Below are 13,446 nucleotides of genomic sequence, written 5' to 3'. Positions count from 1 at the left end.
CTGTGAGTATAACATAACTGATTTTGCAGGCGAAAACCTGAGGAAATCCAACCCGGAGGTGCCTATTATTTGGAAAAATCCCTGTTCCGTTGCCTGCCCCTCCTCCATTTAAAGGGGTATCAACCAGATTCTTTTCCCAATGGCTTCCTCAGGCTGTGACCAGGCTTTAGACATAGTTTCAAGCTTTTATTTTGAAAAATGAGCGAGATTTTTCAAAACGCGTCAGGTGTCCTTTGATTAGTTCCTGCGCGCGAGAGATGTAGCTTGACATTTTCTTTCTCTGTAGTATTGAATAGGTTACCGTCCGGTTTAAATATTATCGATTATGTATGTTAAAAACAACCTGAGGATTGATTATAAAAAACGTTTGACATGTTTCTACGAACATTACGGATACTTTTTGGAATTTTCGTCTGCCTTTCAGGACCGGAACGAGCCTGTGGTTTTCTGAACATAACGCGCAAACCAAATGGCGGTTTTTGGTTATAAAACTAATCTTTATCAAACAAAAATAACATTTATTGTGTAACTGGGAGTCTCGTGAGTGCAAACATCCTAAGATTATCAAAGGTAACCGATTAATTTTATTGCTTTTCTGACTTTCGTGACCAAGCTAATTTGCGGCTAGCTGTTCTTACTGTTTTGTCTAGTGATTGATAAACTCACAAACGCTTGGATTGCTTTCGCTGTAAAGCATATTTTCAAAATCTGACACGATAGGTGGATTAACAACAAGCTAAGCTGTGTTTTGTTATATTTCACTTGTGATTTCGTGATTATAAATATTTTTTGTATTATTTTTGAATTTGGCGCTCTGCAATTCAGCGGTTGTTTACGAAAATGATCCCGCTAAAGGGATCCGTGCGGCAAGAAGTTAAGAACAAATTCTTATCTACAATGATGGCCTACACCGGTCAAACCCAGACGATGCTGGGCGCCGCCCTATGGGACTCCCAATTATGGCCGGTTGTGATACAGCCTTGATTCAAACCAGGGTGTCTGTACTGACGCCTCAAGCACTGAGATGCAGTGCCTTAGACTGCTGGGCCACTCGGGAGGCTTCTTCTAACACATCGCTTTCGGGATGCCGATCCCTAATTCCAAGTCCTATTCTTGAAGATCAAGGGCTATACCATTTATTGGAATGACTGGAATTCAGATAGACTTTGGTTTTTAATGTATAGATATAATTTAATCGTATTATATAGGATTAGGCTACTACATGCTACACATGAGGTTGCTACAACCTAGCCTATGAATGAAAGATTACAACGTAGATGCACAGAGGTCGAGAGAAAATGTTGGACAAATTCAGATATTTATGCGCTCTCATCCTCTCACCTTTTCCCTTTGTTTGTGGACTTCAATGCACAACACATCAGCTGTACTGTATGTGACCAAGCAAAAAAAACATTCCAAACCATATCGTAACTGTTACACACAGCCTACATTGTTGTCATCATTTTAGCTAAAGCAACGTCATAGTCAACATAGCTAATAGAACTAATGTGTTATTTAACCCGCGATATTAAACTTTACAGTGTATAGTCAGTTAGCAATTTATCAGTTACACAGGTGAGCCCCGGTGGTAATAAATTAGTAAAACCAAAAGCTTACCTTGAGTTCCGGTGTTGTGTTGGATAGTCATAGCCAGTTAGCTAACATAGCATCCCTCTTTTTGAGAAGGGTGTTTCAGTAGGGTAAACTAGCTTTCTACATTTGCTAGCGGCAGGTAGCCTAGTGGTTAGCCTCTCTGGGATCATTCGGTACGCTAGCGTCCCACCTCGCCAACAGCCAGTGAAATTGCAGAGCGCCAAATTCAAAACAACAGAAATCTGTTGTTTATTAAATTAAAATTCCTCAAACCTACAATTATCTTATACCATTTTAAAGGTAATCTTGTTGTTAATCCTACCCACAGTGTCCGATTTCAAAAAGGCTTTACAGTGAATGCACCACAAACAATTATGTTAGGTCACCGCCAAATCACAGAAAAACACAGCTATTTTTCCAGCCAAAGAGTGAAGTCACAAAAAGCAGAAATATAGATAAAATTAATCACTAACCTTTGATGATCTTATTCAGATGACACTCATAGAACTTAATGTTACACAATACATGTATGTTTTGTTCGGTAAAGTTCATATTTATATCCAAAAACCTCAGTTTACATTGGCGCCATGTTCAGAAATGCCTCCAAAACATCCGGAGAAATTGCAGAGAGCCACATCAAATAACAGAAATACTCATTATAAACTTTGATGAATGATACATGTTTTACGTAGAATTAAGGATACACTTGTTCTTAATGCAACCGCGGTGTCAGATTTCAAAAAAGCTTTACGGCAAAAGCACAATATTCAATAATCTGAGCACAGCGTTCAGCCACAAAAGCAAGCCATACAGTTACCCGCCAAATTGTGGAGTCAACAAAAGTCAGAAATAGCATTATAAATCTTCACTTTGCTGATCTTCGTCGGAATGCACTCCCAGGACTCCCACTTCCACAAGAAATGTTTGTTTTGTTCGATTACGTCCATATTTATTTCCAAATATCTCTGTTTTGTTCGCGCGTTTAGTTCACTATTCCAAAGGCACAATGCGCTAGCGCAAAATCCAGACGAAAAGTCAAAAGAGTTCCATTAGAGTTTGTAGAAACATGTCAAACGATGTTTACAATCAATCTTTAGGGTCTTTTTATAATAAATCTTTAATAATATTCCAACCGGACAATAGCGTATTCATTACAGAGGAAAAAGAAGGAACGGCGCGCCCGCGTGACCGCGCAGTAAACAACTCATTGGCCACAGCTTAGTCCACTTGTTGAAACAGCTCTTATTCGACCCCCTTCCACAATAGAAACCCCAAACAACTTTCCAAAGACTGTTGACATCTGCTGGATGGCCCCATAGACACAGCATATTGGATAGGCAATCACTTAAATGAAACTACAAACCTCAGATTTTCGCCTGCCATATGAGTTCTGTTATACTCACAGACATTATTTTAACAGTTTTGGAAACTTTTGAGTTTTCTATCCAAATCTACTACTTATATGCATATCATAGCTTCTGGGCCTGGGTAACAAGCAGTTTACTCTGGGCACCTTATTCATCCAAGCTACTGAATACTGCCCCCCTTTCCCAAAGAAGTTTTAAGTCAACTACTCACCACATTTTATGCATTACAGTGCTAGTTAGCTGTAGCTTATGCTTTCAGTACTAGATTCGTTCTCTGATCCTTTGATTGGGTGGACAACATGTCCGTTCATGCTGCAAGAGCTCTGATCGGTTGGAGGATGTCCTCCGGAAGTTGTCATAATTACTGTGTAAGTCTATGGAAGGGGGTGAGAACCATGAGCCTCTAGGTTTTGTATTGAAGTCAATGTACCCAGAGGATGACAAAAACTAGCTGTCCTCTGGCTACACCACGGTGCTACCCTACAGAGTGCTGTTCAGGCTACTGTAGACCTTCATTAAAAAACAGTGTGTTTAAATCAATTATTTGGTGAGGTGAATATATTTAGCAAAGGTTTATTTGAGGAGCCTCCACTGGTCAAGATTCGTTTCAAAAAAATTGCAGGTACTTTAAATCAGTGAAAATGCAAGCACTCTCTGCAGTCTTTAGCTCCATCAATTTCATTCAAATTGCATCCAAATTAGATCATCCTGATAATCCTGTTCAAGATTAATATACACTACCGTTCAAAAGTTTGGGGTAGCACCCGTAAAACACCAGTCTCAACGTCAACAGTGAAGAGGCAACTCCGGTATGCTGACCTTCTAGGCAGAGTTCCTCTGTCCAGTGTCTGTGTTCTTTTGCCCATCTTAATCTTTTCTTTTTATTGGCCAGTCTGAGATATGGCTTTTTCTTTGCAACTCTGCCTAGAAGGCCAGCATGCCGGAGTCGCCTCTTCACTGTTGACATTGAGACTAGTGTTTTGCGTGTGCTATTTAATGAAGCTTGAGGACTTGTGAAGTGTCTGTGTCTCAAACTAGACACTCTAATGTACTTGTCCTCTTGCTCAGTTGTGCACCAGGGCCTCCCACTCTTCTTTCTATTCTGGTTAGAGCCAGTTTGTGCTGTTCTGTGAAGGGAGTAGTACACAGCGTTGTATGAGATCTTCAGTGTCTTGGCAATTTCTCACATGGAATAGCCTTCATTTCTCAGAACAAGAATAGACTGACGAGTTTCAGAAGAAAGGTCTTTGTTTCTGGCCATTGTGAGCCTGAAATCGAACCCACAAATGCTGATGCTCCAGATACTCAACTAGTCTGAAGGCCAGTTTTCTTGCTTCTTTAATCAGGACAACAGTTTTCAGCTGTGCTAACATAACTGCAAAATGGTTTTCTAATGATCAATTAGCCTTTTAAAATTATAAACTTGGATTAGCTAACACAACGTGCCATTGGAACACAGGAGTGATTGTTGCTGATAATGGGCCTCTGTACGCCTATGTAGATATTCCATTAAAAAATCTGCCATTTCCAGCTACAATAGTCATTTACAACATAAACAATGTCTATACTGTATTTCTGATCGATTTGATGTTATTTTAATGGACAAAAAATTTGCTTTTCTTTGAAAACAAGGACATTTCTAAGTGACCCCAAAATTTTGAACGGTAGTGTATATACAGTACCAGTTAGCATTTTGGACACGCCAACTAATTCAAGGGTTTCCTTTATTTATACTATTTTCTACATTGTAGAATAATAGTGAAGACATCAACACTATGAAATAACACATATGGAATCAAATCAAATGTTATTGGTCACATACACATGGATAGCAGATGTTAATGCAGATGTTAACCTGTTTGGCGTGCAAGCCCGACGTCGGTACACTTATGACAACAGCCAGCTCAAAGTGCAGGGCTCGAAATTCAAAAGATATTTTTTTTAAATATTTAACTTTCACACATTAACAAGTCCAATACAGCATATGAAAGGTACACATCTTGTGAATCAAGCCAACATGTCCGATTTTTAAAATGTTTTACAGGGAAGACAAAATATGTAAATCTATTAGCTAACCACGTTAGCAAAAGACACCACTTTTCTTACTCCATCAGTTTTTTACTCCATCAGTAGCTATCACAAATTCGACCAAATAAAGATATAAATAGCCACTAACCAAGAAACAACTTCATCAGATGACAGTCTGATAACATATTTATTGTATAGCATATGTTTTGTTAGAAAAATGTGCATATTTCAGGTATAAATCATAGTTTACATTGCAGCTACAGTCAGAAATTGCACCGAAAGCAGACAGAAAAATTACAGACACCAACGCCAAATAACTAAATACTCATCATAAAACATTTCTGAAAAAGACATAGTGTACAGCAATTGAAAGACAGGCATCTTGTGATTCCAGACAATATTTCCGATTTATCAAGTGTTTTACAGCGAAAACACAATATAGCGTTATATTAGCGTAGCCACAATAGCCAGAAACACTTGGGCGCCGACGACCAGTTCACATGCACGACAGATATTAGAAATAGCATCATAAAATGTTTCTTATTTTGGTGATCTTCCGTCAGAATGTTGGACAAGGTGTCCTTTGTCCAGAACAGTCGTTGTTTGGATCTGGAACGGCAAATTTCCCTCTTGATTTAGCATGGGCACTTGCCAAGTGGCACGGATCTCTCCAACGTCAACAAAGTCAGAGAACGGAACACGGCAAAACTCCCGAAAAAATTTCAATAATCTGATTAAACTATATTGAAAAAACATACTTTACGATGATATGGTCACATGTATCAAATAAAATCTAAACCGGAGATGTTAGTCGTCCATAACGACAGCTAAACAGAAGGCAAATCCATGTCCCCTTTCGCGCGCTCCAGAAACAGGAAATGGACGGTCACGTCATACAAAGAGCTTTAATTCCACCTCAGACCAAGATAAACACGAAATTTCTTCTCTCACCGCCTCTTGACAACCAGGGGAAGGTGTATGAAGTGTACGTAGACTCTTACGTATCATGCCCATGTATAGGCAGGAAGTTGAACAGAGCATCGATTTCTGACATTCCACTTCCTGGTCAGGAAATGTGCTGCAGAATGAGTTCTGTTTCACTCAGAGAAATAATTCAAACGGTTTTAGAAACTAGAGAGTGTTTTCTATCCAATAGTAATAATAATATGCATATTGTACGAGCAAGATTTGAGTACGAGGCCGTTTGAAATGGGCACGATTTAACTGGCTACTCAATACTGCCCTTTGCAGCCATAAGAAGTTAATTACCGCCAGTGCCGTAATATCTAACCAGTAATCTAACAATTACACAACAACTACCTAATATACACCAATCTAAAGGGATGGAATAAGAATATGTACGTATACAGTTAAAGTCGGAAGTTTACATACACCTTAGCCAATTACATTTAAACTCAGTTTTGTACATTTCGTGACATTTAAATCCGAGTAAAAATTAGGTCAGTTAGGATCACCACTTTATTTTAAGAATGTGAAATGTCAGAATAATAGTAGAAAGTGATTTATTTCAGATTTGATTTCTTTCATCACATTCCCAGTGGGTCAGACGTTTACATACACTCAATTAGTATTTGGTAGCATTGCCTTTAAATTGTTTAACTTGGGTCAAATGTTTTGGGAAGCCTTCCACAAGCTTCCCATAATAAGTTGGGTGAATTTTGGCCCATTCTTCCTGACAGAGCTGGTGTAACTGAGTCAGGTTTGTAGGCCTCCTTGCTCGCCCACGCTTTTTCAGTTCTGCCCACAAATTTTCTATGGGATTGAGGTCAGGGCTTTGTGATGGCCACTCCAATACCTTGACTTTGTTGTTCTTAAGCCATTTTGCCACAACTTTGGAAGTATGCTTGGGGTCATTGTCCATTTGGAAGACCCATTTGTGGCCAAGCTTTAACTTCCTGACTGATGTCTTGAGATGTTGCTTCAATATATCCATATAATTTTCCTACCTCATGATGCCATCTATTTTGTGAAGTGCACGAGTCCCTCCTGCAGCAAAGCACCCCCACAACATGATGCTGCCACCCCCGTGCTTCACGGTTGGGATGGTGTTCTTCGGCTTGCAAGTCTCCCACTTTTTCCTCCAGATATAGCGATGGTCATTATGGCCAATTATGGTTCTATTTTTGTTCCTTGCTGAGCGGCCTTTCAGGCTATGTCGATATAGGACTCATTTTACTGTGGATATAGATACTTTTGTACCTGTTTCCTCCAGCATCTTCACAGGGTCTTTTGCTGTTGTTCTGGGATTGATTTGCACTTTTCGCACCAAAGTACATTCATCTCTAGGAGACAGAACGCGTCTCCTTCCTGAGCGGTATGACGGCTGCGTGGTCCCATTGTGCTTATACTTGCGTACTATTGTTTGTACAGATGAACGTGGTACCTTCAGGTGTTTGGAAATTGCTCCCAAGGATGAACCAGACTGGTGGAGGTCTACAATTGTTTTTCTGAATTCTTGGCTGATTTCTTTTGATTTTTCCCATGATGTCAAGCAAAGAGGCACTGAGTTTGAAGGTTGGCCTTGAAATACATCCACAGGTAGACCCCTAATTGACTCAAATGTTGTCAATTAGTCTATCAGAAGCTTCTCAAGTCGTGACCTAATTTTCTGGAATTTTCCAAGCTTTTTTAAAGGCATAGTCAACTTCGTGTATGTTAACTTCTGACCCACTGGAATTGTGATACAGTGAAATAATCTGTCTGTAAACAATTGTTGGAAAAATTACTTGTCATGCACAAAGGACAATGGACAATAATTAATAATGCTCAACTGTCAATGGTAGTACTAATATATTGGATTGATCTGTGAAACCATCGACCCCTGGCATTTATTGTGCAGAATATTGTGTCATTGGCACACATGTTCAATGCAGCCATTTTCTATTGAGATCTAGTCAGAGCTGTGACGTGTTTAGTACAACTTTGCTGTCCCATTTTGATTCTTCAAAACCTTGAATGGCTGTATTTTACAGAATTATCATTACTCCAATTTGAGCACAGAATTCTATCACAGTTTGTTCATTCAGCTAGTGTGTCACCTTTATCAGCCTGTGGCATTTCTTTGATAAAAACAACCTTTTCGGTAATTAATGTGCCTGTAACACCCAGGGCTCCGCAACTAGGGAATTTACAGCTCCATCAGGCGCAATGCTTGTTGCTGACTTCAGTCCAAGGTGAGGCCTCCTGTCTGGGTGCACTGAGGAATCAAGCAAACATGACTGACTGAATGACTGAATCACTCTGTTGCTCACCTTTCCAATCGACATGAGTCATCAAGGCCAGCGGAAGAAGGAGGATGAGGAAAGTTATCTGCACGACTGGCTGAGGCCATGCTCTCGCTGAAACTTAAAGGCCGCCTGAAGTCAAGGTTGCCTTCCATAATCGAGCAATGTTTGGTGTCCCTTTGTGTCCCTTGACTTACACCATTTGTCAATTGTGTCTATAAACCTGAGTTATACTGTTAGCATTGAGACTGTTTGCCCTAGTAGGAAGCCCACTGTGAGCAATTCACCCTGCACTATCTGCTCAATTAGAAATATCACTGTCATGTCTACCTCTGATAAGCCTCCCAGTAAATCAATGGAAACAATCAAGCAACCTAGAAAAGCACAAAAAATAGCCAACATTAATATACAGTACCAGTCAAGTTTGTAAAATAATAGTGAAGACATCAAACTATGAAATAACACGTACTGTATGGAATCATGTAGTAACCAAAAAAGTGTTACACAAATCAAAATGTATTTAAGATTCTTCAAACTAGCCACCCTTTGCCTTGATGACAGCTTTGCACACTCTTGGCATTCTCTCAACCAGCTTCATGAGTCACTTGTAGTCGATTGGAATGCATTGCAATTAACAGGTGTGCCTTGTTAAATGCTGTGCATTTGAGCCAATCAGTTGCGTTGTGACAAGGTAGGGGTGGTATACAGAAGATAGCCATATTTGGTAAAAGACCAAGTCAATATTATGGCAATAATATTCAAAAAAGCAAAGAGAAATGACAGCCCATCATTACTTTAAGACATGACGGTCAGTCAATCTGGAACTTCAAGTGCAGTGGCAAAAACCATCAAGCGCTATGATGAAACTGGCTCTCATGAGGACCGCCACAGGAAAGGAAGACCCAGATTTACCTCTACTGCAGAGGATAAGTTAATTAGTTAACTGCACTTCAGATTGCAACCCCAAAAAATTATTCACAGAGTTCAAGTAACAGACACATCTCAACATCAACTGTTCAGAGGAGACTGTGTAAATCAGGCCTTCCTGGTCGAAGGAAGGACACCAATAATAATAAGAGATTTGCTTTGGCCAAGAAACACAAGCAATGGACATTAGACCGGTGAAAATCTGTCCTTTGGTCTGATTAGTCCAAATTTGAGATTTTTGGTTCCAACTGCTGTGTCTTTGTGAGATGCAGAGTAGGTGAACGGATGATCTCTGCATGTGGAGTTCCCACCGTGAAGCATGGAGGAGGAGGTGTGATGGTGTGGGGATGCTTTGCTGGTGACACTGTCTGTGATTTATTTGGAATTCAAGGCACACTTAACCAGCATGGCTACCACAGCATTCTGCAGCGTTACTCCATCCCATCTGGTTTGCAATTAGTGGGACTATCATTTGTTTTTCAACAGGACAATGACACAAAACACACATCAAAGCTGTGTACAGTAAGGGCTATTTGACCAAGGAGAGTGATGAGTGCTGCATCAAATGACCCAGCCTCCACAATCACCCAACCTCAACCCAATTGAGATGGTTTGGGATGAGTTGGACCGCAGAGTGAAGGAAAAGCTGCCAACAAGTGCTCAGTGTGCTAGAAAAACATTCCAGGTGAAGCTGGTTGAGAGAATGCCAAGAGTGTGCAAAGCAGTGTGAGCAGTATATGGTTATAACTTCTACAGAAGAGACAGAAATGTCAATGGTGGCGGTGTAGCTGTTTATATTCAGTTTTATTCCTGTAAAACTTAAAGCATGTCCAATGCTATTCACCTGCCTCATCTAAAGCATATTCTTGTGGGAAGTTGCTGTAGACCACCAAGTGCTAACAGTGAGTATCTGGAAAAAATATGTGTGAAATGCTTGATAACGTATGTGATATTAACAGAGAGGAATATTTTCTGGGTGACTTAAATATTGACTGGCTCTCATCAAACTGTCCACTCAAGAAAAAGCTTCAAACTGTAACCAGTGCCTGCAACCTGGTTCAGGTTATCGGTAATCCTACCAGGATATTTACAAATAGCACAGGATTGAAATCATCCACATGTATTGATCACATCTTTACAAATGATGCAGAAATCTGCTTTAGTGATCATAATATAGTAGCCATATCTAGGAAAACTAAAGCTCGAAAGGCTGGGCCTATATAATGTATAAGAGATCATACACAAGGTTTTGTAGTGATTCCTATGTTGAAGATGTAAAGAATACTTTCTGGTCTGTTGTGTGTAATGAGGACCACCCAGACGCTACACTTGACGCATTTATGAAATTGCTTATTCAAGTTACTAATAAGCATGCATCGATTAAGAAAATGACTGTAAAACTGTTAAATCCCTGTGGATTGATGAAGAATGAAAAAATTGTATGCTTGAAAGAGACGAGGCAAAAATTATTACAAATCAGTCTGACTGCACAGCTGATCGTCAAATGTGCTGTAAATTGAGAAATCATGTGACAAAAAGAAAAGTAGAAGAAACTGCACTATGAAACAAAGATAAATTATATAAAGAATGATAGTAAGAAAACTTTGAATCACCTTGAATGACTTTTTGGGCAAAAAGGCTATCTCGGTTCCATCCTTCATTGATTCAGATGGCTCATTCATCACAAAACCCATTGATATTGCCAACTACTTTAATAATTTTTTTAATTGGCAAGATTAGCAAACTTATGCATGACAAACTCTGATCCTACACATCCATTCATAACTAACCAAATTATGAAAGACAAGCATTGTAATTTAGAATTTTGTAAAGTGAGTGTGGAAGAGGTGAAAATATAATTTCTGTCTACCAGCAATGACAAGCCAGCTGGGTCTGACAACCTGGATGGAAAATTAGTGAGGATGATAGTGGACTATATGGCCACTTCGCCATCTCTTTGGTCCAAGCGTACAGGAAAGTGTGCCCTCGGGCCTGGAGGGAGGCAAAAGTCATTCCACTACCAAAAATAACAAAGCACCCTTTACTGGCTCAAACAGCTGACCAATCAGGCTGCTACCAACCCTGAGTAAACTTTTGGAAAAAATGATATTTGACCAGATAAAATGCTATTTCACAGTAAACAAATGAACAACTGAATTTCAGCATGCTGAAAGGGAAGGGTACTCATCACTTCACACTTACACAAATGACTGAAGATTGGCTGAAATAAATGTATAATAAGAATCTGGTGGGAGCTGTTTTGTTAGACTTCAGTACAGCTTTTGACTTTTGACATGATTGATTATAATCTGCTGCTGGAAAAAAACTATGTGTTATGGCTTTACATCCAATGCTACAGTGCCCTCCGTAATTATTGGGACAGTGAAGCATTTCTTCTTCTTTTGGCTGTGTACTTCAAACGTTTTGGATTTGAAATCAAACGATGACTAGGAGGTTAAAGTGCAGGCTTTCAGCTGTCAACTTTTTGTTCATTTTAGGTGAGCAAAAGTATTGGGACAAATTCACTTAGTAGTAAAAAGTTAAGTATTTCTCCATATTCATTGCACGCAATGACTACATCAAGCTTGTGAGTCTACCAATTTGATGGATGCATTTACTTTGTTCTACATGAATTTGGATGCTGCAATGATTGTGGATAATCCTGAATGAATCGGGAATAATGATGAGTGAGAAAGTTACACTCGCACAAATATCATACCCCTCCACCCTGAAAGAAATGCTATACTCCCCTGTTATTGTAATGGTGAGAGGTTAGAATGTCTTGGGGATATGATTTTTGGGCGTTTTTAACTTTCCCACTCATCATTATTCACCATATGATTGAATAGAAACCCTTCCTCAGGATAAAAAAACAGGCATTGAGATAGTTTTCTGTGTCCATGTCCATGATTGTAGCCTTAAGACCTTTTCTCACCAACTATGTTGCGATCTTTGCGTCCTTATTTTAAAAAAAATACAGATTCCGACTTTGACGCACTAAACCATTCACACCAAGTCCGTTGCGTTTTTTCCATGCACTTTTCCCCAAAATGTGCATGTCACCAACGTTTGCCACATTCTCAGTGGCAAAATGTTGTTCAAAGTGGCTAGACAGGACACAGTAATTAGAGAAATCATATACTACTGGGAAAATAATATGCTACTGAAAATATTAGGATAGGCTATTAATCTTATAGGATGAATCCTGAAAGGAGCTAGGCTACGTTTCATTCAATTGCACCCCATTTAATCTACGGACCACCCATCCCGGATCCGGGTTCATTCTCATCAGAAACGCTGACTAGCATAGCCTAGCCTAGCGCCACAGGGATAACCTATAATATAATTTCATGAAATCACAAGTCCAATACAGCAAATGAAAGATAAACATCTTGTGAATCCAGCCAACATGTCCGATTTTTAAAATGTTTTACAGCGAAAACACAAAATATATTTATGTTAGCTCACCACAATAGCCCAAAACACAACGCCATTTTTTCACCGTAAAGATAGCTTTCACAAAACCCACAAATAGAGATAAAATGAATCACTAACCTTTGAACAACTTCATCAGATGACAGTCTTATGACATCATGTTATACAATACATTTATGTTTTGTTCGAAAATGTGCATATTTATAGCTACAAATCCTGGTTTTACATTGCCGCCATGGTCACAAATGGCACCAAAATGTCCGGAGAAATTTTAGACAGCCACGTAATCTAACAGAAAAACTCATCATAAACTTTGCTGAAAAATACATGGTGCACATATAATTAAAGATACACTGGTTCTTAATGCAACCGCTGTGTTAGATTTATAACTTTAGTAAAAAGCACAGCATGCAATAATCTGAGACAGCGCTCAGCCATTCTCCGCCATGTTGGAGTCCAAAGAGTACACAAAAATACGAAATAACATCATAAATATTCCCTTACCTTTGATGAACTTTCATCAGAATGCAGTGCCAGGAATCCTAGTTCCACAATAAATCGTTGTTTTGTTTTAGAATGTCCATTTCTTCTGTTGAATTAGAAACTTTGACTAGCATGGTGTAGCTCACGTGTCCATGAAGATTTTACGCGTGAACGAAAAAATCAAAAAGTGATAATAAAAGTCGAATAAACTGGTCAAACTCAGTTGAGAATCCATCTTTAGTATGTTTTTCACAAATATTTCCAATATCGTCCCAGACGGAGCATTTCTTCGTGTCTACCTAACGCATTGCAGACAAAGATATGACAAGCCCTAAGTGCGTAGTCAAATACTGCCAATATGGCTGACC

At 39.3% G+C, this 13,446-nt stretch overlaps 1 protein-coding gene across 1 annotated transcript in view; it reads left to right on the top strand.

Moving 5' to 3' along the window:
• Positions 1-13,446, top strand: part of LOC120061184 (metabotropic glutamate receptor 4-like) — a 134,958-nt gene that overhangs the window by 68,547 nt on the left and 52,965 nt on the right. The window lies entirely within an intron of this gene.

Source organism: Salvelinus namaycush, chromosome 16 (assembly GCF_016432855.1).
Source record: "Salvelinus namaycush isolate Seneca chromosome 16, SaNama_1.0, whole genome shotgun sequence".
Lineage (NCBI taxonomy): Eukaryota > Metazoa > Chordata > Actinopteri > Salmoniformes > Salmonidae > Salvelinus > Salvelinus namaycush.
Note: the sequence above shows the minus strand (reverse complement) of the source record. Positions and strands in the feature narration are given on the sequence as shown.